Below are 6,000 nucleotides of genomic sequence, written 5' to 3'. Positions count from 1 at the left end.
ATTTTTTTTAAATATTTCTTAGATCGGTCTAATATAACTGATTTAATAAAATTTGTGATAATAATAAATTTATCATATTAGAACACTTCGATTAGAATAGTTCTAACAAATTTACTATAATAATAAATTTACCACCGTCTTTTTTTGTGTGCAACTTTTTTAATGTATATGTTAGAAGAGTTCAATTAAATCCAATCTAACAAAAGTTTTTTTTTTTTTTTTTTTTTTTGCTATTTTTTAGTTTGTAGGTTAGAACAGTTCAATTAAAACAGATCTAACAAAGTTTACCATAATAATTAACAACCAATCTAATATTACAATAATAAAGTTGAAATGTACTAGTGACTTTTTAAACCTTAAACTCAACTCTTGCAATCTAAATCAAATGTGGTAACTTCCATCAAAAAAATAACCAGATCAATCGAAAAATAAAAATTTATATATTTAGTACGACAATTGTTAATCATAATTTTTCATCTGCCAATTAAAAAAATTAACTTAATATAAGTTTTATTATATATAATAACAAATTTTACAGCAAACATTGTATCTAAAAAAAACTTTTGAAAATAAATAAACATTTGAATAAAAAAAAAAGATGAAATAATAATTATAAAAGGATTTCACGATCATATATGATAAATATTTTTAAACTAATAAGAAATACAATTCCTTGAATGAATGAATATTAATGATGAAAGTGATAACTATAAAATGAGATAATGAAATTTAGAGTTATCATTCACCGTTAGTATAAAATTAATTTTTACAAACAATTCATCTTCTTTTTTCTCTTAAAAACATCTTCAATGAACAATATTGTATGCTAACATTGCTTGCACAATAACTATAGAAATATGTTTGTTATTGGATAATTAATATTTAATTAATGTAATTTTTTTTTTTGAAAAGATTTATTTACAACGTTGAATATTCAAAAGATTGATAATAAATTTTTAAAGATCACAAAATATTTTTATGTTTTCCGTTTATATTTTGAGTTCCTTTAAAAAAAGAAAGTAAGGGCCTGTTTGAAACACTTTTACATTTTAGTTTTTAAAAATTATTGTATAAATTTGATTTTAAAAATTGTTTTAAAGAATAGAATTAAAGAAAAAAACTTGTTTGAGATACTTGTTTTTAAAAACAGTTTTAGAGATGAGAAAAAGAAAAAACCTATTTGATAATCTAATTTTTAAAAATAGATTTTAAATAGAGAATTAAAAAAACTATTTGGTAATATAATTTTCAAAATCTGTTTTTCTTATATTAAATAATAAAACTAAAAAGATAGAAAAATTCAACTAATAACATTTAAATACAAGTAATATATTTTAGTATAATTAATAAATATATTTTTATTAAAATAGTTTAATAAACACTTGTCCATTATTGTTCACTTCCTTAATTTTTTATAAAATAAGATTAATTTCAAGTGAATAGAGTTTCAAATTTAATTGTAATATAAAAATATATTATTTGATCACTATTTTTAAAACTCAATTGAAGAAAAAAGTATATAAAAATTTAGCATATATATTATCCACCAAGAACATAAAAATTAAGCCGAAACAACACAAGTATTTAAGAAATATCCACCAACATTGTATATAATGAAATCTAAAAGATAGTAATTTGTCCAACTAATTGTGATGGTGTACCCACATCCTATCTCTAATACGATTCCTACTCATTGTCATTTCAACCGCACCTTCATCAGATAATCTAGTTAAGTTATCGTTGGAGCTTGTTCCTTCTATGCCTGAACTTTCATTCACCCTCTCAAGTTCCATAGGATCCATTGCTTCCCATATGTTGAATAATTCATCTGGTAAATTCCACTTACGTATGTAGTTATGAATAGTACAACAAGCTATTACTATAAGTCTTTGTCTGGAAGGTTTATAAGGAGGCATCAACTTCAAAATAGGAAATCTATTTTTCAACACCCCAAAACAACGTTCAATTGTCATCCGTAGAGATGAGTGTCTGTAGTTAAATAACTCTTCGGGACTCCTAGGTTGTCTACCTTGGCCTCTATATTCTTGGGCATGATATCTTTCACCCCTATAAGGAGGAAGCAAACCTCTAGTACATGGATACCCAGAATCAACGAGATAAAATGAACCTTCGTAAAAAAAATATGTTAGCTCTACTAGTTAAATTCATTAACTCATCGACATATTGTAATTTTATTATAATATTACGTAGCTATTTTTTAGTTTGTAGGTTAGAACAGTTCAATTAAAACAGATCTAACAAAGTTTACCATAATAATTAACAACCAATCTAATATTACAATAATAAAGTTGAAATGTACTAGTGACTTTTTAAACCTTAAACTCAACTCTTGCAATCTAAATCAAATGTGGTAACTTCCATCAAAAAAATAACCAGATCAATCGAAAAATAAAAATTTATATATTTAGTACGACAATTGTTAATCATAATTTTTCATCTGCCAATTAAAAAAATTAACTTAATATAAGTTTTATTATATATAATAACAAATTTTACAGCAAACATTGTATCTAAAAAAAACTTTTGAAAATAAATAAACATTTGAATAAAAAAAAAAGATGAAATAATAATTATAAAAGGATTTCACGATCATATATGATAAATATTTTTAAACTAATAAGAAATACAATTCCTTGAATGAATGAATATTAATGATGAAAGTGATAACTATAAAATGAGATAATGAAATTTAGAGTTATCATTCACCGTTAGTATAAAATTAATTTTTACAAACAATTCATCTTCTTTTTTCTCTTAAAAACATCTTCAATGAACAATATTGTATGCTAACATTGCTTGCACAATAACTATAGAAATATGTTTGTTATTGGATAATTAATATTTAATTAATGTAATTTTTTTTTTTGAAAAGATTTATTTACAACGTTGAATATTCAAAAGATTGATAATAAATTTTTAAAGATCACAAAATATTTTTATGTTTTCCGTTTATATTTTGAGTTCCTTTAAAAAAAGAAAGTAAGGGCCTGTTTGAAACACTTTTACATTTTAGTTTTTAAAAATTATTGTATAAATTTGATTTTAAAAATTGTTTTAAAGAATAGAATTAAAGAAAAAAACTTGTTTGAGATACTTGTTTTTAAAAACAGTTTTAGAGATGAGAAAAAGAAAAAACCTATTTGATAATCTAATTTTTAAAAATAGATTTTAAATAGAGAATTAAAAAAACTATTTGGTAATATAATTTTCAAAATCTGTTTTTCTTATATTAAATAATAAAACTAAAAAGATAGAAAAATTCAACTAATAACATTTAAATACAAGTAATATATTTTAGTATAATTAATAAATATATTTTTATTAAAATAGTTTAATAAACACTTGTCCATTATTGTTCACTTCTTTAATTTTTTATAAAATAAGATTAATTTCAAGTGAATAGAGTTTCAAATTTAATTGTAATATAAAAATATATTATTTGATCACTATTTTTAAAACTCAATTGAAGAAAAAAGTATATAAAAATTTAGCATATATATTATCCACCAAGAACATAAAAATTAAGCCGAAACAACACAAGTATTTAAGAAATATCCACCAACATTGTATATAATGAAATCTAAAAGATAGTAATTTGTCCAACTAATTGTGATGGTGTACCCACATCCTATCTCTAATACGATTCCTACTCATTGTCATTTCAACCGCACCTTCATCAGATAATCTAGTTAAGTTATCGTTGGAGCTTGTTCCTTCTATGCCTGAACTTTCATTCACCCTCTCAAGTTCCATAGGATCCATTGCTTCCCATATGTTGAATAATTCATCTGGTAAATTCCACTTACGTATGTAGTTATGAATAGTACAACAAGCTATTACTATAAGTCTTTGTCTGGAAGGTTTATAAGGAGGCATCAACTTCAAAATAGGAAATCTATTTTTCAACGCCCCAAAACAACGTTCAATTGTCATCCGTAGATATGAGTGTCTGTAATTAAATAACTCTTCGGGACTCCTAGGTTGTCTACCTTGGCCTCTATATTCTTAGGCATGATATCTTTCACCCCTATAAGGAGGAAGCAAACCTCTAGTACATGGATACCCAGAATCAACGAGATAAAATGAACCTTCATAAAAAAAATATGTTAGCTCTACTAGTTAAATTCATTAACTCATCGACATATTGTAATTTTATTATAATATTACGATTTACCTCTAGGTGGCCAAAGAAATCCTGCATTTGGATTTGAAATTGCATCCAAAAAAACTTTTGAATCATGTGCACTTCCTTCCCACCCAGAATATACATGTGTAAACATCATGTTGAAATCACAAGCACACATGACATTTTGCGTGATTGTTGTCTTTCTACCTCTACGTGAAATTTGTTTCTCTGCAGGAACCCATGCACTTATATGTGTACCATCTATTGCACCTATGCAATTCTATAAAGCATAACACAATTAAATAGAATCAAAACAAAATAATAAAGATAATTGAACCGAACTCAAATAATTTTGATAATATGATGTGCATACCTTGAACCAAGGATAGTATTTTGAATTATTCTTAATTCTTTCAGGCAACTCTATGGACTTTTGTTTTATGAGTTTTTTTCCCAATCGACACACTGCCCTTAATACTTCTTTGAAATTGCGTGAGATTGTTTCTGTGGAATGTTGAAAGCGGTTTGAAGCGACTCTATGACGAACATTATGCCCAATTATGAATAAAAAAGTGGCAACCTTCTCTTCGACAAGTACATCTCTTGAGTCACTTAGATAGTTCTTCCCTCTTAGGGTTTACGCTCAAATTCACGAATGGTTTCATGGCTGCCTCTGGTTTTTGCTTCTCTCTACAGTGAAATGAGCAATTTTTTTATATTTTATAAGTTCAACAAAATTACAATGAAATGAGCCATTAATGAAAATTACTTTTCCGTGTGTTTTCTTTTTAAAACTTTAAAATTGAAAAAACCAAAAGCAAAACACTCTTTACATGTTTTGCTTTTTTAATTTTAAAAACTATAATATTAAAAACAATTTTACAAATCAGTTTTTAAAAATATGCAACCCAAACAAATTTTTTTATTTTTAAAAACTGTAATAGAGATTTTGAAATTAAAATCAAACAGACCCTAAATATCTCTCTCCTTGCTTTTTGTACCGGATCTCAATAGTTTTTTCTTTACCAATAAACAAAAATATAGTATGATATTGACAATTAAACTTTTGAAAATAAATAATAATTTGAAGAAAAAAAAGATAAATAATAATTATAAAAGGGTTTCACGATCATATATGATCAGTATAAACATTTTTAAACTAATAAGAAATACAAATGTTGAGTGAATGATTATTAATAATGAAAGTTATAACTACAAAATGAGATAATGAAATTAAGAGTTATCATTCCCCGATAATGTAAAAATAATTTATACGAACAATTCAGCTTCTTTTTTCTCTTAAAAACATCTTCAAATGAATAATATTGTATGTTAACATTGTTTGCACAATAACAATAGAAATATGTTTGTTATTGGATACTTAATATTTAATTAATGTAATTTTTTTCTAAAAATATTTATTTACAACATTGAATATTTAAAAATTGATAATAAATTTTAAAGATCGCAAAATATTTATATGATTTCCATATATATTTTGAGTTCCTTTTAAAAAAAAAGTAAATATCTCTTTGTTTTCTTTTTACCGGATCTCAATTTTTTTTTGTCTTTATCAAATAAATATCTTAATCTTACTAAATTATTATACTATTATAATTGGTTTTATTATAATTGGTTTTAAAATCGTTTATTAAAGGTTTTTTTAACTAGTGTAATCCACAATTCTATATCTGAAATAATTTTAATTGAGTTAATAATAATAGATCGAGATAAGTTCAATACACACGAGAAGAGAAAATTTTATCGAAAAAGTTTGATTTATAGAAGAAAAAATTAAATAAATAAAAAAGTTATATTTATAAAATATGATTAACAATATAATATAATAAAAA

The sequence above is a fragment of the Cicer arietinum genome, chromosome 6, assembly GCF_000331145.2.
Source record: "Cicer arietinum cultivar CDC Frontier isolate Library 1 chromosome 6, Cicar.CDCFrontier_v2.0, whole genome shotgun sequence".
Taxonomy (NCBI): domain Eukaryota; kingdom Viridiplantae; phylum Streptophyta; class Magnoliopsida; order Fabales; family Fabaceae; genus Cicer; species Cicer arietinum.
The sequence above is the reverse complement of the archived record's forward strand: the minus strand, read 5'-3'. Positions refer to the sequence as shown.